Source organism: Rattus norvegicus, chromosome 9 (assembly GCF_021556685.1).
Source record: "Rattus norvegicus strain SHRSP/BbbUtx chromosome 9, alternate assembly SHRSP_T2T, whole genome shotgun sequence".
Lineage (NCBI taxonomy): Eukaryota > Metazoa > Chordata > Mammalia > Rodentia > Muridae > Rattus > Rattus norvegicus.
Genome location: NC_141542.1, coordinates 52,005,947 through 52,028,931, shown reverse-complemented (window position 1 = coordinate 52,028,931; position 22,985 = coordinate 52,005,947). Strand labels below are relative to the sequence as shown.

At 43.0% G+C, this 22,985-nt stretch overlaps 1 pseudogene; it reads left to right on the top strand.

The window, feature by feature from the left end:
* Positions 1-7,243: 7,243 nt before the first annotated feature.
* Positions 7,244-7,637, top strand: LOC120094661 (thymosin beta-10-like; annotated as a pseudogene).
* The last annotated feature ends 15,348 nt before the right edge of the window (positions 7,638-22,985 follow it).

Below are 22,985 nucleotides of genomic sequence, written 5' to 3'. Positions count from 1 at the left end.
ATCCACAGATATCATCCAGAAGGGAGGTGACAGCAATAGGACCCTACCCTAGCAGGAGAGGTTTTCAGCCCCTACACAGGCAGACTGCACAGCCAGCTCAGACCATGGTAGCCTAAATGGGAATATCCTCTTGCTCTTTGACACCAGAGCTCAACTATTCTCTGGGTAGGAAGGCCTATACCATCAATCTACCAACGCCTGCTCCAAGCTGGCTACCAACCAGTTCCTACTAAGGTGTTACTAGCTGGCCCAATACAATAGTTCTTACCCTGTGGGGAGCTGCTATAGTCCATGGGTTTCAGGACACAAGGGTTCCAGGCCACCTCAATCCAACAGCCTCCCTTTCTTTTCGTGCCCCATCCCATCCCTTCCACCTCCTCTTCTCGTCCCAACATATCCCTAGTTATAATCCTAGATACTGAATTCCCTGCTCCAACCTTCCCCAAACTCAGTGAACAATGCGGGTTTCCCTGTTGAGATTGTATCTGTGAGGGGACCAGTGACATCATCAACTGCATTAACTAGCCAGTTTCACACTGGCAGATTCTTTTTAAAATATGTCTTTGATTCTATTTCTATCTTCGTCCCTGTCTCTCTGTCTCTCTCTCTCTCTATGTCTCTCTTTCTCTCCCTGTCTCTCTCTGGGTTAGGGACAGCCAGAGCCCCTTCTCAGTTCTTCCTCTTCTGGGAGACATCACCCTTTTTTGAGCCGTGTGCTCTCTTCTATGGATGCATACAGCATTGTCAGTCAGCGGAGGGGGGAAAAAGACACTCGGCTACCCTGTCTGGCTTTAATGAGGTTTCATTGTGACTAATGGATAACTGGCCCTTTCAAGACAGCAACCTGCAACAGCAGGATCTTGCCCACTTGGTTCAACTATGTGGTTAGAGCAGCCTTGGCTACAAGGCTCGTTCTAAGCACCTCTACCCTGACTCACCGGGTGATGGAAGTCAGCCATGCTGGAGAGCAGTGGTGGGCATGGCCCCATGGTAGGTGTCAGGAAATGCCAAGGTTGTATAGCTCTGTGCTTGTCAGCTCTCAGACTCTCATGCTAACCTGTTCTAACCTGAATCCCACAATAGTACAAGAAATGTGTATCACTTCTTGGTCTGGGACTCGTGAAGCTCAGGGTTGATAAGGCCACAGTGTCCCTGGTATCTAGAGATGCCATGGTATAGACAGTGCAGCCTGAGGAGTCCTTTAGAGACTCCTGCTTACACATCCTGGGATTGCTACTCAAAGCACAGAAAATAATTTCGAGTCAGCCTGGTGGGGTCTGCATTCCAGCTACTCTCGAGGTTGGGATAAGATGATTAAATGTTCAAGACCTGCCTGGGAAGCCTGCCATGATACCATCTTAAAATAAACTATAAAAATGGCTGGAGATCTAGAATGTGGGACACCAGAGGCTCATGCAACAACAGGAACACAGAAAAATAGGAAAATTACTGACTAGCTATCACCAGGTTCCTGCAGGTTTTCTTTTGGTGTGTGCATAAGGGCTGAGGCTAGCGGGAAACTTCCTAGGAAACTTCCTAGCATACCATCACTCTTTGGACGTTTTGGCTGTTCTCTCTTAATTGGCCATCTCTTGTAAGATCATGTAAACAGCTTCCTTTCAGCTTGATGACCTGGACCCCGAGATTCCCAGTCTTGACATCAACTTGACAGGATTTAGAATCACCTGGGAGACAAGCCTCTGGGTGTGTGTATGTGTAAGGGTGTCTCCAGAGAGAGACAGAGCAGAGGTGGAAAGAACCACCAGGGTCTCTACTCAGTCTCTTAGCGGCAGTGCATGGTACTTCCTCTTCCAGTTCCCATTTCCCTAGGACACAAGAAGACAGTGAGAGTGGGATCACAAGCTGAGGGGGAAATTCCTGAGCCACCAGGCTTACGACTCTTTATAGAGAACATTTACACAGCGACTGCTTCTACCACAGTACCACAGGTTCTTCTAGCACATGCATTGCCCATTAGATGGAGCTCACGTGGAGAAGGGTTCCAGGGTTTTCTCTGCCAACTGATTTCTTTCAACAAAGATTTTTTTATGACATATTTTTATTTCACACAAACTTGTGTTCTGCCTATATGTATGTCTACATGAGATGGAGTTACAGACAGTTGTGAACTGCCACATAGATGTTGGGGATGGAACCCTGGTCCATCCGGAAGAACAGCCAGTGCCCTTAATTGCTGAACCATCTCTCCAGCCCTCATATGCCAATCTTAATGTCACTTTGGAAAGTCTCTCCTCTCCAGCCACAAGAGGTGGGGCCAGAGTGTGTATGTCCTGGAATGGCAGAGTAGTGGATTAGATCAGATCATGAAAATACCTATACGAATTGCCAAGCACTGGGTATTCACATACATGAAGTCTTATTGGTTTTCTTGACATACAATTCATAACCCCTTCAAGTTTAGTTTAATCATGATCACTGTGGTTGTTTGAGTGAGATGGCCCTTGTAGGCTCTTGTATTTGAATGCTTAGTCACCAGGGAGTAGAACTATTCGAAAGGATTAGAAGGATTAGGAGGTGTGGACTTGTCAGATAAAGTGTGTCACTGGGGATGGGCTTTGAGGTTTCAAAAGCCCATGCCAGGTTTATCTCTCTCTCTCTCTCTCTCTCTCTCTCTCTCTCTCTCTCTCTCTCTCTCTCTCCTACCATTATGATAATAGAGTAAACCTCAAACTAGGCCAGCCCCCAGTTATATGTTTTCTCTTATAATAGTTGCCTTGGTCATTGTGTCTCTCCATAGCAATAAAACAGTGACTAAGACAACGGTGTAGCTCATTGGTAGAGAACTTGCCTAACATGAGATCACTCCATATTACATAAGACAGCAGTTTTCAGGCTGAGCCAGCTCTGGGCAGCTCTTTTTTTTTTTTTTTTTCAGAGCTCGGGACTGAACCCAGGGCCTTGCACTTGCTAGGCAAGCGCTCTACCACTGAGCTAAATCCCCAACCCTTGGGCAGCTCTATTTTACGACAACATTTGGCTGCATTTTGGGTATAAACATGAAGACGGAGTGTTTACATCTTCATGGACATGTACGTAATGCCACCTGTCCACCCACTAAGCACAAGTGGATCAATGACTCATTCCTAAAAGTCAAAAGAGAGGTTCCCTATAAACTTACCACAATAGATTAGAATTTGTGCTACTGGTTTTTTTGTCAACTTGACAGAAAGCAGAGTCCCCTGGGTAAAAAGCATCTAAGTTGAGAAATCATCTCCACCAGACTGATCCATGGGCATGTCTGTGGGATGTTTTCTGGATTAATGACTGATGTGTGAGTGTTCAGCCCACTGTGGGCAGTGCTACTCCTATGCAGGTCATTCTGGGTGCTATAAAATAGCAGGCATAGGGGGCAAGCCCATACCTCATGGTCCCTCATGGTCTCTGCTTCAGCTCTCGCTTCCAGGCTCCTGACTTGAGTTCCTTCTTGGAATTCCCTTGATGATAGGCTCTAAGCTGTGAGATGAAATAAACATTTTTCCCACTAAGATGTTTTTGGTCATGATGTTTATGACAGCAACAGAAAGCGAACTAGCTATGCTAGCTAGGTAAGCACATGGGCATATTCAAGGCCTCTCAGTGAAACCAGGCCTGAGAACTTACTGGACATAGCAGGCTGAGAAAGTGGACAGCACCCTCACCTGGACTCCTAACACAGCAAAGGTGACTGCAGTGATGATGCCCAATACTGCAGTGGTGACGTCCCACACTGCAAAGGTGATGTCCTACTCTGAAGTGGTGATGTCCCACACTGCAAAGGTGATGTCCCACACTGCAGGGGTGATGTCCCACACTGAAGTGGTGACCTCCCACACTGCAGTAATGATGTCCCACACTGCAAAGGTGCTGTCCCCTTCCAATCTGTCATCTGACTTTCTGAGTGTGCATCAAGGGACCGGATAGGCAGAAAACTCCTGATGGTCCCAACTTGATTCCTGAGGCATAGCCTGTTTGAATGGCTGTCTGGCTATCCACTGTCCATCTGTCTGGACGGGGTCCTCCATGCTCCCATTGTTGTTGGATTAAACCCTAAGGCTCAACTTACTCTTTAGCTTAGCTCTCTGTGTGTATGCCTTCTGCCTCCAATAGGGCTTTTTAAAACGCAGACCCTACTGAGGCCTCTTTAATGTTTTGGTAGCCATTCTAAAATGGCTACATGGAAATATAATGGTTATGTGATGCGTAATGTGTGATCTAAGAGTTAATATTAGCAATTAAGATTAGAGGGAAGGACCTGGGTTTGCCTTGGCCACCTATCAAGAGAAATTGCAACTCCTTGGCAATTTGCAGCTAATGAAATGATGTTATTTGTAATGTCTTTTTGTAATGAAATAACTCCATTGTACAAAGACACAAATGTATCTACGTCTCTGACAAAGGATGCTCCTGACCCTGAGTACAGAGACAGAGATGCACCATATGAAGTTTGGGTATCTGTGCAACAGGGAGGCCCACACTCCTCCCCAGGGACTCCGCTCCTCTATTGGTCAATTTTCCTTTTGCTGAGATGAAATGCCCTGACTAAAGCTGTTTAAGGGAGAACAGGCTGACCCTGGCTCAGACATTCACAGGTTCAGTCTATGACAGGGGAGGAAGGCCTGGAGCAGGAAGCCGACTGCTCATATTGCTTCCACAGTCAGGAAGCAGAGTGAACAGGAAATGGACGGGGACCATAGAACCAGAAGTCCTGATCCCAATGACCCTGTTCCTCCAGTGAGGTCTCATACCTGCCCTGCATGGCTCCACAACCCTTTCATACAGCATCCCCAGCTGGAGAACCACATGAGCTTGTGGGAACATTTCACATGCTAACCAGTCTGTAGCAGCTCACCCTTTCCTGGCTCTCAGTCTCCTCCCCTTCCCTTTCTAGGCCCCAGCCTAGCCCACCAGTCCCCTCAGACACGGGGTGTTTGTATTGGAGTTCTTTAGAGGCACAAAACTGAAAACAATATAGAAAGGGACTGATTAGATTGGCTTACAGGATGTGGTCTGGGTAGTTCAACAATGTCTGTCTCATACAGGAGAGGCTAAGAACCCAGAAGTTGCTCAAACCATAAGGCAGAATACCTCTAGTCCCAGTACGGCACTAAAGGCATAGAAGAATCTTGGGAAGCCACTGGTCTTCAGTCAAAACTGGAGGCCATATGTGAAGAGGGGCCTTCAATTGAGAAATTGCCTCCACCTGCTTGGCCTATAGGGAGAGCAGTGAGGCATTTTCTTGACTGTTGAATGATTGAGGCTGTTGAATGACAGAGAGCAAGCCAGTAAGCAGCTCTCCTCCAGGATCCCTGCTTTAGTCCCTGCCTTCATCTCCATAAAGGAAGGACCATAATCCACAAGCCAAATGAACACTGGTGATTTGAATATGGTTGGCCCAGGGAGCGGCATTATTACTCCTAATAGAGTGGCTGTGGCCTTGTTAGAGTGGGTGTGGCCTTGTTAGAGTGGGCGTGGCCTTGTTAGAGTGGGCGTGGCCTTGTTAGAGTGGGCGTGGCCTTGTTAGAATGGGTGTGGCCTTGATAGCGTGGGTGTGGCCTTGATAGAGTGGGTGTGGCCTTGTTGAAGGAAGTGTGTAACTGTGGATGTGGGCTTTAAGAACCTTTTCCTAACTGCCCAGAAGTTAGTCTTCTCCTAGTGGCCTTCAGATGAAGATGTGGAACTCTCAGCTCCTCCTGCACCATGTCTGCCTGGACACTGCCAAGGTCCTGCCTTGATGATGATGGACTGAACATAGAACCTGTAAGCCAGCCCCAGTTAAATGTTGTCCTTATAATAGTTGCCTTGGTCACGGTGTCTGTTCATAGCAACCCTGCAAAACCCTAAGACAGGCGTTGATATCATGGTCTGAGGTGTTGCTGTGATAGGCCTGAGGATGCTTTTGTTTGGAGGATTGTGGATTTGGGGACTTTGGAAGGCAGTGGAATGCTTTAAATGGGGCTTAATGGGCCATCCCATTAGGAATATGGGAGACATTGGTGCTGTGGGTTTTTTGAACTCTGCCAACCTGACCCAAGAGGTTTCAGTGAAGAAGAATTTCAGTATGTGGCCTAGAGACCGCCTTTGCGTTATTTTGAAGAATGAGGTGGCTGTTTTTTACCCTTATCTGAAGAGTCTGCCTGAGGCTAAGGTAAAGAGATTTATATTCACTGAATTGACAAAGGAAGTCTCAAAAGGCCCAGCAGAGACTTTGTTCTCTGGTTTAGCCTCGTGAACAGTTTGATCAAGCGTAGCAAGGAAAATTACAAAATGTATGGTTCAAAAACTAAATGGTCACCAAGAAGTAGAATGAAGCTGAGTTCCATGTTCAAGGATATTAAATGAGTTGAGAGAGTGGTGACCTTGGGGTAAGATTCCACCCAGTTAAGCTGATTGTATCTGAGTTTGCATTTGAACAAGGAATACTTATAGCATGTTAGGCATTATTGCCTGGTTATTGTGTTCATTTAGACCTTTAATCTGGAATGAGCTACAATCTAGAAGTGGAGGGCACAGTTGTGATCCAGATCTTGAGGCTGGAAGACACAGGTTTCTGATCTGGATCTTGAGGAGTAATGTCCATGATGGTACACACCTTTAGTCCCAGGAGACAAAGGCAAGCAGATCTCTGAGTTCAAGGACACCCTGAGACAGAGCAAGTCCTAGGTGACGAAAAGCTTAAACCCGGGTGTGGTAGGTCACCCCTTTAATCCCAGAACTCTAGAGACAGAGATGTGTAGATCTCTGAGTTCAAGGTCAGTCTACAGAGAAAGTTCTAAGACAACCAAGCTCAGGCAAGTGAAGGATATAATAGAACAAGAAGGCCATGTTCCAGCCCCGTCGAGCAGCAGAACTGAGCAGCGTCAGCCATGTGGTCAAAACAAGGACTCTCGCTTCAGTCAACAAAGCTGAAAGGAACTGGATGTCAGACATGGAAACTTTGAGCTTTGAACTTTTAACAATCGTTGAGACTGTTATAGACTATGAGGAGTTTTGAAGTTGGACTAAATGTATTTTGCGTGATGCTATGGCTAGGTATGAATCCCATAGACTCATGTGTTTGAACAACCCTATGGGGGTAGGGAGAGGAATGTGATAGTTTGACCCGGGAGTTGCACTATTGGGCGGTGTGACCTTGTTGTTGTGTCACTTAGGGTAGGCTTTGAGACCTTCCTCCTAGCTGCCTGGAAGACAGTTCTCTCCTGTTTGCCTTTGGAACAAGATGTAGAACTCTCAGCTCCTCCAGCACCATGCCTGCCTGGATGCCGCCATGCTCCCATCTTGATGATAGTGGACTGAATCTCTGAACCAGCCCCAATTAAATGTGGTCCTCCATAGCAGTTGCTTTGGTTGGTCTCTTGCTTCAACAAGCTGGGAACGAGAATCCACAGAGTTGTAAGAAAATGGCAGACAGGCCGGACGTGGGGGAAATCGCCAGCTTCAATAAGGCCAAGCTGAAGAAAATCAAGATGCAGGAGAAAAACACCCTGCCAACCAACGAGACCATTGAACAGGAAAAGAGGAGTGAACTCCTAAAAGTCTAGAAAGATTTCCCTACCCCACCCCTTCATCTCCAAGACCCTTTCATGATGTGGAGGAAGAGCCACCTGCAAGATGGATGCGAGACACAAGCTGCACAGTGAACCGGGGCACTCCACGCCCTCGACCCTTGGTGCGGATCCCACCCACTAATGGGACTGCCAAATTTCACCAGTTTGCCCTGGGATATTATAGAAAAATATTTGTATGATTGATGAAAATAAAACACACCTTGTGGCAAAAAAAAAAAAAAGGAAAGAAAAAAGAAAAAAAAGAAAAGAGTTGTCTTGGTCATGGTGTCTGTTCACAGCAGTAAAACCCTAACTAAGATAAACCCTTTCCTCCCTATGTTGGTTTTGATCAGTGTTTTAATGACAATAGCAAAAAAGTAAACTGGAATAGCTAGGCTCTGCTCTTAGCAAAGGAATCCTGTGTCAGCAGGAGTAGCATCAACAGGCTAGATCAACTTGCCAGCAAGAGGGAAGGCAACAGGCAAAACCAAGAGCTTCCTTCTTCCAGTTCTTTAAATCTGGCCTGCCACTGGAAGATGGCACCATCAGTTAGGGCAAGTCTTCCAAGGACAAGAAAATCTCTCACCCATGTGCTCAGTCACTCACCTTGATTCAAGATCCAATCAAGTAGATGTTTAACCACCACAGTGTGTGCAAACTGAGAGTTACTTACCAGGTATCATCACATCCCGATAGGTCCCACTTAGATCTAATTTTACCCATGATCGTTTCTGTTGATTTTTATGTATAGTCATGGAGCCAAGCCCAAGATAGCTGCCACTCATGAGAACACAGGTAAGAGCTAGTTTGTTACATATATGAATGCAAGTGTGACCGTATGTGCTCTTAATGGAGATTTGGGGGTGGCATGGGCAGCGACGGTGGCGGTGTGTGTGTGTGTGTGTGTGTGTGAGAGAGAGAGAGAGAGAGAGAGAGAGAGAGAGAGAGAGAATTGGGTTGTGTGGTATATGTATTTATGGTGTATATGGTGCACTGTAGTATGTATATACGTGTATGTGGTGTGTGCACTGCGTTGTATGGTGTATGTATGATATGTGGGTGTGCGATATGTGATATGTGGGATTAATGTAATATAGTTATGGTATGTGTGGTATATGGGAATGTTCACACGTGTGTGTTATGCTCTCTATGTGGTAGAATCAGCCTGAGGGCTAGAGGGGAGAAAAAGAATCCATGTTTACACACCCCACTGTGTGTCCTCAGACTTGGCTGTGGCAGCTCACAGGCGCCCTCCTACCACTCACCCTTGCTTGGTTTAGTGAGTCTGCCTCCACCAGTGGAGATGGCAAAACCTCCCTGGGCTGGGAGCCAGGGTAGGTGGAGGTGGGTGTGCCTGAATGAGCCTGAGCCCTAGCTGTCATGCCTGTAACTCCCTCCCTTAGATCCTGCCTAGACCTGTTCTTGGCAGAGGGGAGAGCCTGGGATTCTAGATTCAAGATTCAAAAGTGGCTCTCAGAAGCTATCTGGCCTACCATGAGACACTCACCAAGAGGAGATTTGGGCAGAAGGGCTATCATCCCAAATTCTATGCACTCCCAACCCCTAAGACCTGTTAGAGACCTTTATCCATGGGTTCTTGAAAGACAAGAGGTCCCTCAGACACAGAAGAAGAATGGAATATTCTGTTCCTTATAGATCCCTTTATCATGTGTTCTCAAGCAGTCACTTAAATTCTCTTAATCCCTAAAAGCAGGTGAAAGAGCCTCCTATGGTTAATAGTTGAGAGGATTAAATGGGGGAAAGAGGCATCTGGTAAGGTGTCTGCTGCATGTAGCTTCCTCTCTGTGACAGTTCATTTTGATTGACAGTTTGAGTGGATATAGGAAAGAAACCTCCAAGCACATTTGTGAGGGAGTTCCCAGATTGTGGGCTACAGAGTTGCATGGGCTGGGGTCTCAGACATCGGAAAGGAGGAGGTGAGCTGAACACTGGAATTTGCCCTCTTCCTGACTGAGGATGGGATGTGACCGGCTGCCTCATGTTCCTGATGCTGTGATCTCCTGCCTTGATGCACGATACTCTGAACGTGTGAGCCAGACCCTCCTTCGTGTTGGTTCGAGCCAGGTGTTTGATCACAGTGAAGGAGAGTGTAAATGATCATTCTTTTCACTGGAGCGTGGAGCTCTGGGATAAGGTGAAGCAAGTCTTTTGGCTGGAAAATAGACAGGCAATTTCTTCATAGGGGTTCCAATTTCTCCACAATCTCACCAACACTATTCATTTTCTTTCCTTCCCTTCCCTTTCTTTCTTTGTGTGTGTGTGTATGTGTGCATGTGTGTGTTTGCCTAGGTGCCTGTAGGTGTGTGTGTGTGTGTGTGTGTGTGTGTGTGTGTGTGTGTTTGTCTTAATTGTAGCCATTCCCCTGGTTGTGAGGCAGTACCCTATTTCAGAAGCTTCAGTTCCTAGGTGATAAATAGCATTGACCATCTTTTTGTGTACTTCAGATATTTTAACAACTTCTTAGGAGACATGTCTATCTATCTTTTTTTTTTTTTTTTTTTGAGCTGGGGACTGAACTCAGGGCCTTGTGCTTGCTAGGCGAGCACTCTACCACTGTGCTAAATCCCCAACCCCTGTCTATCTATCTTCTTTCTTGCTTTTCAGCTGTTTGTTTCTTTGCTTGCTTTTGTATGGAACTGTGTGATTGTGTTGTAGAGTTGTGAGAGTTTCGGAAATCTGTGCTATGAAGGGACAGCACACAGCAGACACCCGGGTTAAAATGTTCCCTCCTCTTCAATGGGTTGCTTTTCACTGTACTGGGTGACGATGTTGAGACATCAATGTTTTAGTTTTGATGAAGCTCAGCTTATCCGATATTTCTTTTGTTGTCTGTGCTTTTGGGGTCATGGCTGAGAAATGACCATTAAACCAAACACCATGTGATTTCCATTGTATTTCTTTCTAGGTATAAACTAAATGGCTTATATTTAGGTAATTAGTTCCCTTTTTATGTCCTTTCTCCCATTTCTCTCTGTCCTTAGTGTACTCTCCCGCATATGTCCTTGGCTCTGTACTTAAGATAAATGAGACGTCCCCAGTAGTTCTTTGGGAGTGCGATGTGCTTCCGCAGGGGTCACAGTTTGCACTCTGTCTTTACGGAACTGCTGGACTTGAGTCCCATAATTCTAGAAACTAAGAGGATGGTGACTGTGTTTGTTACTTTCTTCATTGCTGTGATAAAATGCCCCAGCTAAAGAGAACTAAGAGAAAGTTAGAACGTACTCTAAAGATTGAAGCATTGTACACGTAAAGTAGCTGGTCACATTGCATCCACAGCCAATCAGGAGAAACTCCCACCCTGTTAGTTTTCTCCTCTTAATCACTCATGGGTTACACTGCTTACTGTTAAATTGGCTCTTTCTATCTCTATAATCATAATCTAGGGACTCTCTCACATGTGAACCTAGAGGCTTGCCTTATCTAAATAATCCCTCACAGGTGTGCCCCTAGGTTTGTCTTCTCGGGGATTCTAAATCCTACCAAATTGACAACCAATATTAACCATCACACTGAGCATGGATCTTGAAGAAAAATCAGTGGGTTTTTTTTTTTTTTTTTTGCATGACAACTTCGGGGAGAGAGCGGTTATTTCTCAAGGCAGCAAACTTCCTCAGATGGTATGAAAAACCCACCAAGCCTCCTCTCAGGGGTTGTTTCACAGAAGGACAAGCGGAGCTTCTAGGAGCCATGTTTGAATCTTGAAGGTGGGTAGAATCCCAGGCACTCTCTCTCTGCAGAGACTGGATCAAAGCAGCATCTAATGGAAGGAGCCACAGGCTTGGCAGTCAGCCAGGGCGTGGCCACATCTAGAGCCAACCAAGTCTGTTTGCCCCTAGCTTCCAATCTGAGGAGGCTTTGCCATCTGCACTGGTGAAGGCGGGACTACACCAAACCAAGCAAGGGTGAGTAGTGAGAGGATCCCTGTGAGTTGCCACAGCCAAGTCTGAGGCCACATAGTAGGGCTCTTGGAGCTCATCAATTCTGCTAAGCTAGTTGGCCATCCAATGAATTCTTGGGATGCATCTTTCTCCTTCTCATCTCCTCCAGGGTTGGGATTATAGACATCTGCTATCATGCCTGGCTTTTGTCTGGGTTCTGATGATTTAAATCCCAGCCCTCCTGGTTGCCTGCCGGGCACTTTACCAAGCAAGCCACCTCCCATGACCCAGTTAACCTATTTTCTATATCTTGAGAAAGAGCAGATCCTCCCTGTCTCCATTACTAAGTAATGAAGATTTATCTCCAGTTTTTCTCCTAAGGGTTTTGTGGATTTTGGCTTTGATGTGTGTCATTAATCAAAAGTTAATTTTTTTTGCATATGATGTAAGGTGGAAGGTTCAAATTTATTCATTTCAGCATGGACATTAAGCTGTCTCCATGTGAATTGTTGGAGAAATTGAATATACTTGTTCCTCTCATTGAACGCCATTTGACCATAGTCATAAGAGTTTTTATTCAGAAATCTCAGTTTATTTCACTGATCTACATGTCTAGCTTCTATTAAGTCTGAGCAGTGATTTTTTTTTGTAAATTTAATGAATAGAAAGATCACATAGGGTAATATGGCTTCTAGACAGTAAGTCTTCCAATCCATGAGAGTGGATTGCTTCCATTTGTTCAGTATTCTCATGCATTTATAACAGTATCTTATAGTTTATAATACATATGTCTTTTACCTCCTTATAAGTGAGAGGGACACTGACCTGGCTCTCATTGTATTACCTTAATTTTCTTGCACGTTGAAAATAGTGATTGAAAACTAGAAATAGCCAATAGCTCCCTGCACCCAAATCCCCGGGGGAGAGAGCTGAACACCCAGAAGTTGAGACAACCCTGAGACCGCAGGACAGACTGCCACTTCTGCCCACCTCTCCCACATCGCTGGACCAAGAGGAAACTGCATAGTGCCTCTGGGTACAGAAATATAGGAGTAGTCAGTGTCAGGAACCTGCTGGGTCTGGCCTGCTCCCGGAAATGAACTGAACTGGTCACATAGCTCCCTGCACCCAAATCCCGTGGGGGAGAGAGCTGTACTCTCAGAAGTGTGGACACTCCTGAGAACTCAGAGGAGACTACTCTCTACCCACAATCCCGACCCAAGAAGAAATCACCTAGTGCCATCTGTGCCCCCTGGGCACAGGGACCTAGGAGCAGTCAAGCGGTAGGACCCTTTGGGTTTCTGCCTGTGCCAAGAGCTGAAAGCCAGTCACGAAGAGCACCTACACACCTGAGAGTAGAGCTCTCTGTTCCCAGATCCGGCTGAAGGAAGACAGGTCAATGGGAGTGCTGACACACAGGCCTACAGGAGGGTCAAGCCACTGTCAGAGATAGCAAGACAAACTAACACCAGAGACAACCTGATGGCAAAAGGCAAGTACAGGAACCTAAGCAACAGAAACCAAGACTACATGGCATCATCAGAGCCCAGCTCTCCCACCAAAGCAAATACTGGATATCCAAACACATAAGAAAATCAAGATTTAGATATAAAATCATATTTTATGATGATAATGGAGGACTTTAAGAATGACATAAATAACTCCCTTAAAGAAACACAAGTAAACAAGTAGGGCCCTTAAAGAGGAAACACAAAAATCCCTTAAAGCATTACAGGAAAACACAACCAAACAGGTGAAAGAATTGAACAAAGCCATCCACTATTTAAAAATAGAAATAGAAATGATAAAAAAAAAGCACAAAGGAAGACAACCCTGGAGATAGAAAACCTAGGAAAGAGATCAGGAGTCATAGATGCAAGCATCACGAACAGAATCAAGAGGTAGAAGAGAGAATCTCAGGGGCAGAAGATACCATAGAAAACATCAACACGTCTCTGCTCCCAAACCCCGTGGGAGAGAGACCTCACCGCCTGATCAGGTGGGCACTCCTGAGGCTGCAGAGCGGAAGAGACCACCAACACTGCCCACCCCTGCCCACATCCCTGGCCCAAGAGGCAACTGTATAAGGCCTCTGGGTTCCCGTAGGGGAGGGCCCAGGAGCGGCAGGACCCCTGCACCTGAGACACCGCCGGAACCTGAAGGAAACAGACCGGATAAACAGTTCTCTGCACCCAAATCCCGTGGGAGGGAGAGCTGAACCTTCAGGGAGGCAGACACGCCTGGGAAACCAGAAGAGTCTGCACTCTGTGCACATCCAGACACCAGAGGAAAACACCAAGCGTCATCTGGAACCCTGGTGCACGGAGGCTCCCGGAAAGAGCGGCACAGATCTTCCCGGTTGCTGCCGCCGAGGAGAGGACTTAGGCAGTACCCCACGAGCAAACTTGAGCCTTGGAACCACAGGTAGGACCAACTTTTCCCCTGCAAGAAACCTGCCTGGTGAACTCAAGACACAGGCCCACAGGAACAGCTGAAGACCTGTAGAGAGGAAAAACTACACGCCGGAAAGCAGAACACTCTGTCCCCATAACTGGCTGAAAGAAAACAGGAAAACAGGTCTACAGCACTCCTGACACACAGGCTTATAGGACAGTCTAGCCACTGTCAGAAATAGCAGAACAAAGTAACACTAGAGATAATCTGATGGCGAGAGGCAAGCGCAGGAACCCAAGCAACAGAAACCAAGACTACATGGCATCATCGGAGCCCAATTCTCCCACCAAAGCAAACACGGAATATCCAAACACACCAGAAAAGCAAGATCTAGTTTCAAAATCATATTTGATCATGATGCTGGAGGACTTCAAGAAAGACATAAAGAACTCCCTTAGAGAACAAGTAGAAGCCTACAGAGAGGAATCGCAAAAATCCCTGAAAGAATTCCAGGAAAACACAATCAAACAGTTGAAGGAATTAAAAATGGAAATAGAAGCAATCAAGAAAGAACACATGGAAACAACCCTGGACATAGAAAATCAAAAGAAAAGACAAGGAGCTGTAGATACAAGCTTCACCAACAGAATACAAGAGATGGAAGAGAGAATCTCGGGAGCAGAAGATTCCATAGAAATAATTGACTCAACTGTCAAAGATAATGTAAAGCAGAAAAAGTTACTGGTCCAAAACATACAGGAAATCCAGGACTCAATGAGAAGATCAAACCTAAGGATAATAGGTATAGAAGAGAGTGAAGACTCCCAGCTCAAAGGACCAGTAAATATCTTCAACAAAATCATAGAAGAAAACTTCCCTAACCTAAAAAAAGAGATACCCATAGGCATACAAGAAGCCTACAGAACTCCAAATAGATTGGACCAGAAAAGAAACACCTCCCGTCACATAATTGTCAAAACACCAAACGCACAAAATAAAGAAAGAATATTAAAAGCAGTAAGGGGAAAAGGTCAAGTAACATATAAAGGCAGACCTATCAGAATCACACCAGACTTCTCGCCAGAAACTATGAAGGCCAGAAGATCCTGGACAAATGTCATACAGACCCTAAGAGAACACAAATGCCAGCCCAGGTTACTGTATCCTGCAAAACTCTCAATTAACATAGATGGAGAAACCAAGATATTCCATGACAAAACCAAATTTACACAATATCTTTCTACAAATCCAGCACTACAAAGGATAATAAAGGGTAAAGCCCAACATAAGGAGGCAAGCTATACCCTAGAAGAAGCAAGAAACTAATCATCTTGGCAACAAAACAAAGAGAAGAAAAGCACACAAACATAACCTCACATCCAAATATGAATATAACAGGAAGCAATAATCACTATTCCTTAATATCTCTCAACATCAATGGCCTCAACTCCCCAATAAAAAGACATAGATTAACAAACTGGATATGCAATGAGGACCCTGCATTCTGCTGCCTACAGGAAACACACCTCAGAGACAAAGACAGACACTACCTCAGAGTGAAAGGCTGGAAAACAACTTTCCAAGCAAATGGTCAGAAGAAGCAAGCTGGAGTAGCCATTCTAATATCAAATAAAATCAATTTTCAATTAAAAGTCATCAAAAAAGATAAGGAAGGACACTTCATATTCATCAAAGGAAAAATCCACCAAGATGAACTCTCAATCCTCATCTTCGGTTGGTTTATATACAAGTGTGCAATTTCTAGGCTTGAAAGCAAAATGATGCTATCTGGTGCTGGATAGAGGAGCCTTATTTTTTATTATGGCAGCTTGCTATTTTTGTAACATGGTGATTTGGTTGAACACAATAAAGTACAGTAGTAACTGATCTCCCCTTCTTCCTGGATGAGTGAGGAGATGATTAAATGTTGATGTCAGCATCCTTGAGCATATTCAGATGAGCTTCTGCTTCTGTTGAAAAGGATGCTGTGTTTGATTGTGGTCCGAAGCTTTGAAGCACTACTTGGCATCTCCTTCCTTGGAGGTCTCACTGTTTCAACATAACAGATTTGATAGCTTGTTGGTAAGGTGAGGTCCAGCTTGTCTCCACTAGGTCATCTTCATGTGAATCCGGTGGTTATACGGTTTTGTTCTAGGGATATTTCATTTTTTTAATAACGGTTTTAGCTGACATTCATGGAGAGAATGAATCCTTAGAACTGTGCCACTAGTGAAAGGAAATCCTGTCTAGAGTATGTTTCTTTACAAAGCTGTGTCACACCATACTTTGGGCCCTCTGCTGGAAAAGTAGAATCAAGTCTCAAATAATGCCTTTTAAATTGTATCCTCTAGTATTATAGATGTAGGACAGTACTGTATCATACCTCTGTGGATGTAAAATAGCTTGTACCTGCTTTCTGATACGTAGTAGTGACCGTGCTAGTAGTAGTGACAGAGCTGTTTTTAATGATGTTGCTCAGAATGTTTTCTTTCCAGATGATGATTGAGAAGCTAATTTTAAAAAAAAATGGTGCCAGGTACCACAAGAGTAACAGAACTGTGCTGTTTTCTCGGGTTTTGTTTTTTTACTTTTTTGGGGGGGGGGTTCTTTTTTTCGGAGCTGGGGACCGAACCCAGGGCCTTGCGCTTCCTAGGCAAGCGCTCTACCACTGAGCTAAATCCCCAACCCCTACTTTTTTTTTTAATGGAGTGTGCTGGATGTCTCTACAGTTTTGTTCAGATGACTGCAGAACCTGGAAAAGCTGTTGCTGCTGTTGATGCATAACACACTGCTATTATTGGTCTTTTTATATAAATATAAATATATATACAGATTTAAAAAAAGGAAAAAAATGTTCATGATTGCAATGTAGTCCAAAATATTTTTGATTATATTATGCATTAGAAAAATGCACAACTGGGGTTGGGGATTTAGCTCAGTGGTAGAGCGCTTGCCTAGGAAGCGCAAGGCCCTGGGTTCAGTCCCCAGCTCCGAAAAAAAGAAAAAAAAAAAAGAAAAGAAAAATGCACAACTAATATAAGAAAATAGCTGTGTTTCTCCTCAGCTTGAAGAATTGAATTCTTGAGGTCATGAGATATATATTTGTTCACAAAGATTTAGAACTACCATAGCAAAATATGAATTTCATTTCAAGCTGCGTATTTTTGGAAATTTGATAAGACATCCAACTAAGCTGATATAAGACAAGTATGGTGTTTCTTATGAAATTCAAAGTGTCTCACATTTAAATGTTTAGATCTGTTTGTGCTGCTCTCCATATCTATGATCCTGAAATTAAAAATAAACTGATAAAAAATGGCTAAAAAAAAAAAACTTCACTAATCACTTAGTTATGTTTTTAACTCTCAGTGAACCTGTGGAGCTGTGACAGGTGATAAATGTTTAGCCAGATAATTACTCCTAACGAATATGCATGTAAATATTCGGTCTCATAAACTTCTTATTCGATTTATAATTTATAACTTGTGACAAATTGTTTACCATGGAAGCATGTATTCTGATAGCTATATAAGTGTTGAGGACAAAGAGAAGGGAGAGATTTTTCCTTATCCCCCCTTTTCATTCATTCTGCTTTCCCCCTTTTTAGAGAGCTTTCATAGGAGACTTCTTACAAAGTCGAAATAAACACTAAAATCACTTTTCAAAAAAAAAAAAAAGAAAAGAAAACATCAACACAACCATCAAAGATAATGTAAAACACAAAGAGCTCCTGACCCAAAATATGCAGGAAATTCAGGACACAATGAGAAGATCAAACCTAAGGATAATAGGTATAGAAGAGAGTGAAGACTCCCAATTTAAAGAGCCAGTAAATATCTTCAACAAAATTATAGAAGAAAATTTCCCTTACCTAAAGAAAGAGATGCCCATAAACATACAAGAAGCATACAGAACTCCAAAGAGATTGAACCAGAAAGGAAATTCCTCCCATCACATAATAGTCAAAATACCAAATGCACAAAACAAAGAAAGAATATTAAAAGGAGTAAGGGGAAAAGGTCAAGTAACATAAAAGGCAGACCTATAAGAATTACACCAGATTTCTCACCAGAGACTATGAAAACCAGAGATGGCTCAGCGGTTAAGAGCACTGACTGCTCTTCCAGAGGTCCTGAGTTCAATCCCAGCAACCACATGGTGGCTCACAACCATCTGTAATGGGATCTGATGCCCTCTTCTGGTGTGTCTGAAGACAACTACTTATATGCATAAAATAACTAAATAAATCTTGAAAAAAAAAAAGAATTACACCAGACTTCTCACCAGAGACTATGAAAGCCAGAATATCCTGGGCAGATGTATACAGACCCTAAGAGAACACAAATGCCAGACTAGGCTACTCTATCCAGCAAAACTCTCAACATAGGTGGAAAAAACAAGATATTCCACGACAAAATCAAATTTACACAATATCTTTCTATAAATCCAGCCTTACAAAGGATAATAGATGGAAAACTCCAACACAAGGAGAGAAACTACACTGTACAGAAAGCAAGAATATAATCTCCTGCAACAAAACCAAAAAAGAGACATACAAACATAATTCCACCTCTAACAATGAAAATAACAGGAAGCAACAATCACTATTCCTTAATATCTCTTAACATCAATGAACTCAATTCCCCAATAAAAAGACATAGACTAACAGATTGAATATATAAAGAGGATCCAGCATTTGCGGCATGCAAGAAACATACCTCAGAGACAAAGACAGACACTATCTCAGAGTAAAAGGCTGGAAAACAACTTTCCAAGCAAATGGTCCAAAGAAGCAAGCTAGAGTAGCCATTCTAATATCGAATAAAATCAACTTTCAACCAAACATCATCAAAAATTATAAGGAAGGACACTTCATATTCATCAAAGGAAAAGTCCACCAAGATGAACTCTCAATCTTAAATATCTATGCTCCAAATGCAAGGGCAGTTACATACATAAAAGAAACCTTACTAAAGCTCAAAGCACCATTACACCTCACACATATACATGGAAGTTGAACAATGCTCTACTCAATGATAACTTTGGCAAGGAAGAAATATATTAAGAATTTAATTCTTCTTAGAATTTAATGAAAATGAAAATACAACATGCCTAAATGTATGGGACACAATGAAAGTTGTGCTAAGAGGAAAACTCATAGCTCTGAGTGCCTGCAGAAAGAAACCAGAGAGAGCATATATCAGCAGCTTGACAGCACACCTAAAAGCTCTAGAACAAGAAGTAAATACACCCAAGAGGCTCCTCTTGACAGGAGGCAGGAAATAATCAAATTCAGGGCTGAAAACAGCCAAGTAGAAACAAAAAGGACTATACAGGAACTGGTTCTTTGAGAAAATCAACAAGATAGACAAACCCTTAGCCAGACTAACCAGAGGGCAGAGACAGTGTATCCAAATTAACAAAATCAGAAATGAAAAGGGAGACATAACAACAGAATCTGAGGAAATAAAAAAATCATCAGATCCTACTACAAAAGCCTATATTCAACAAAAACAGAAAAATCTGGAGGAAATGGACAATTTTCTAGACAAATACCGGGTACCAAAGTTAAATCAGGAACAGATAAACCATCTAAACAACCCCATAACTCCTAAAGAAATAGAAGCAGTTATTAAAAATTTCCCAACCAAAAAGAGCCCAGGACCCAATAGGTTTAGTGCAGAACTCTATCAGACCTTCATAGAAGACCTCATACCAATACTGTTCAAACTATTTCACAAAATAAAAATAGACAGAGCACTACCCAATTCCTTCTATGAAGCCACAATTATGCTTATACCTAAACCACACAAAGACCAAAGAAAGAGAACTTCAGACCATTTTTCCTTCTGAATATCGATGTAAAAATACTCAATAAAATCCTCACAATCCAAATCCAAGAACACATCAAAACGATAGTCCATCATGATCAAGCAGGCTTCATCCCAGGGATTCAGGGATGGTTCAATATATGGAAATCCATCAATATAATCCACTATATAATCAAACTCAAAGAAAAAAACCCACATGATCATTTCATTAGATGCTGAGAAAGCATTTGACAAAATTCAACACCCCTTCATGATAAAAGTCCTTGAAAGATCAGGAATTCAAGGCCCATACCAAAACATTGTAAAAGCAATATACAGTAAACCAGTAGCTAACATTAAACTAAATGGAGAGAATCTTGAAGCAATCCCACTAAAATCAGGTACTAGGCATGGGTGCCCACTCTCTCCCTACTTATTCAATATAGTTCTCAAAGTCCTAGCCAGAGCAATCAGACAACAAAAGGAGACCAAAGGGATACAGATTGGAAAGGAAGAAGTCAAAATATTACTATTTTCAGATGATATGATAGTATACTTCAGTGACTCCAAAAATTCCACCAAAGAACTATTAAGCCTGATAAACAATTTTAGCAAAGTGGCTGGGTATAAAATTAACTCAAACAAATCAGTAGCCTTCCTCTACTTAAAGGATATACAGGCTGAGAAAGAAATTAGGGAAATGACATCCTTCACAACAGTCCCAAATAATACAAAATACCTTGGTGTGACTTTAACCAAGCAAGTGAAAGATCTGTATGACAAGAACTTCAAGTCTCTGAAGAAAGAAAGTGAAGATCTCAAAAGATGGAAAGACCTCCCGTGCTCATGGATTGGCAGGATTAATATAGTAAAAATGGCCATTTTTCCAAAAGCATTCTACAGATTTAATGCAATCCCCATCAAAATTCCAAATCAATTCTTCATAGAGTTAGAAAGAGCAATTTGCAAGTTCATTTGGAAAAACAAAAACCCAGGATAGTGAAAACTATTCTCAACAATAAAAGAACTTTTGGGGGAATCACCATCCCTGACCTCAAACAGTATTACAGAGCAATAGTGATAAAAACTGTTTGGTATTGGTACAGAGACAGGCATGTAGATCAGTGGAATAGAATTGAAGACCCAGAAATGAACTCACATACCTGGGTCACTTGATTTTTGACAAAGGAGCCAAAACCATCCAGTGGGAAAAAGATAGCATTTTCAGCAAATGGTGCTGGTTCAACTGGAGGTCAACATATAGAAGAATGCAGGTCGATCCATTCTTATTGCCCTGTACAAAGCTTAAGTCCAAGTGGATCAAGGACCTCCACATCAAACCACATACATACACTCAAACTAATAGAAGAAAAAGTGGGGAAGCATCTCGAACACATGGGCACCGGAGAAAATTTCCTAAACAAAACACCAATGGCTTATGTTCTAAGATCAAGAATCGACAAATAGGACCTCATAAAACTGCCCCGTATTCATCTTGCCAATCTGTTCTACTCTTCTTATTCCTTCTCATTCTCTTGTTCTTTCTGTCTTTACCTGTGTCTAGCTTGTTCTCTCTGCAACCTGCCTCTGTACAACTCAACTGTCTCATTTCTCTCTCTCTCTCTCTCTCTCTCTCTCTCTCTCTCTCTCTCTCTCTGTGTGTGTGTGTGTGTGTGTGTGTGTGTGTGTGTGTGTGCATGCACTGCTCTCTTTTTTTTTTATCTTAGTGGAACTGTTTTATTATGATAAATCCAGCAAAACTTTGCATGCACTGCTCTCTTAAGTAGCCTCTCTTTCTTCTCTGTTATCATGAGAGTTGGGCATATCCTATTCTGTCAAATCTTTCTCTGATTCATCACTTTGTCTGCCACTCAATTACACATCACGTACAAACACGGGTGCTTCCTTCTACAAACTAACTCTACCTTCATTGTTTGGGATGAAAGGTGTGTAGTAAAAGAGTATCTGTATTCCAGCCAGAAGGCTTAAAGATGTGTGCTAAGGGAGAGTCATACAACATTTTTCAAATAAACAACACAATTTTAGGGTTCAAAGTGTGTTCAGATATTCTGCAGCAATACACAAAAAAATGATATAGCAAAGTAATTTAAAAGAAGTAAATTAATTAAGATACTTTCGATATTTTGAAGAGACTGAAATTCCAATGTGTGAATTTTTTTAAAAAGATAATGGAAATTTTAAAGCCAACAATGCTTTATATTGTGATATTAATATAAAATCTTGGGGATAAACAATAAAGGAAAGATTATGTTTTAATAATGACATGTTTATGTGTCCAATCGACAAGGAGTCAATTGTTTCAGTTAGTTTAGTAACCTCAGCACTCGGGAGATAAAGGCTGGAAGATCAGGAACTCAAGGTTATCCTGGACTATACAAGGAGTTTGAGGCCAGCCTGGTCCACATGAACCTGTGTGTGACACTACCACCAGGGAGAAGTGAATAAATGTCCACTCACCCCAGTTACATAATTGAAAACAGAACAAAGTAATGATTCCATAAACTCCAACTTGGTGAATCAAGGAGTTTATTGGGGTTGCTTAAAGGATTGTGAATGAGGAGTTACTTACGAGTCACAGAAGTGACTCAAAGACAGCATCACTGAAGCCTACCCCTGCATGACTGACAGCTCATGACATCTGGAAGCCTGGGGTTCACAGCATATCTTTTTTTTTTTCTTTTCTTTCTTTTTTTTTTCCGGAGCTGGGGACCGAACCCAGGGCCTTGCGCTTGCTAGGCAAGCGCTCTACCACTGGGCTAAATCCCCAGCCCCACAGCATATCTTCCAGATAGCTCCAAAGTCAGAGAGGCTCTGCAGCTCTCCTTACTGCTTTTATAGCCTTGGGGAAGGAAAGGACTTCCTGAACATTTGAAGTTGCTTGTGATCCTTCTTGTAGAACTTTCTGGGTTTTCTTAGGCTTCCCTCTAGCGTGAAATGCTTCAATTCAAAGGAAGTTGCTACAGGGCAGACTCTGCATCAGTAATAAAAGAAACGAGGAAAATGGCATTACTTGGTATGCTCATTGGAGTGGTTTGAATATGAATATTCCCCAGGGGCTCATATATTTGCACGTTTGGTCCCTGGTTAATGGAACTGACTGGGAAGGTTTAAGAGATGTGGCCTTATTGGAGCAGGTGTGTCACTGGGAGTGGCCTTGGTAGGCCCAGCCTACCCCCAACCCCTCTCTCTGTCTGCCTGCCTGCCTGTCAGGAGGTCAGGAGTTAAGCTTTTAGCCCTATGCCTCCCTGCTACCCCACTCCCTGCTATGATGATCATGGACTAACCATCAGAAACTGTTAAATCAGAGACCTGGTTAA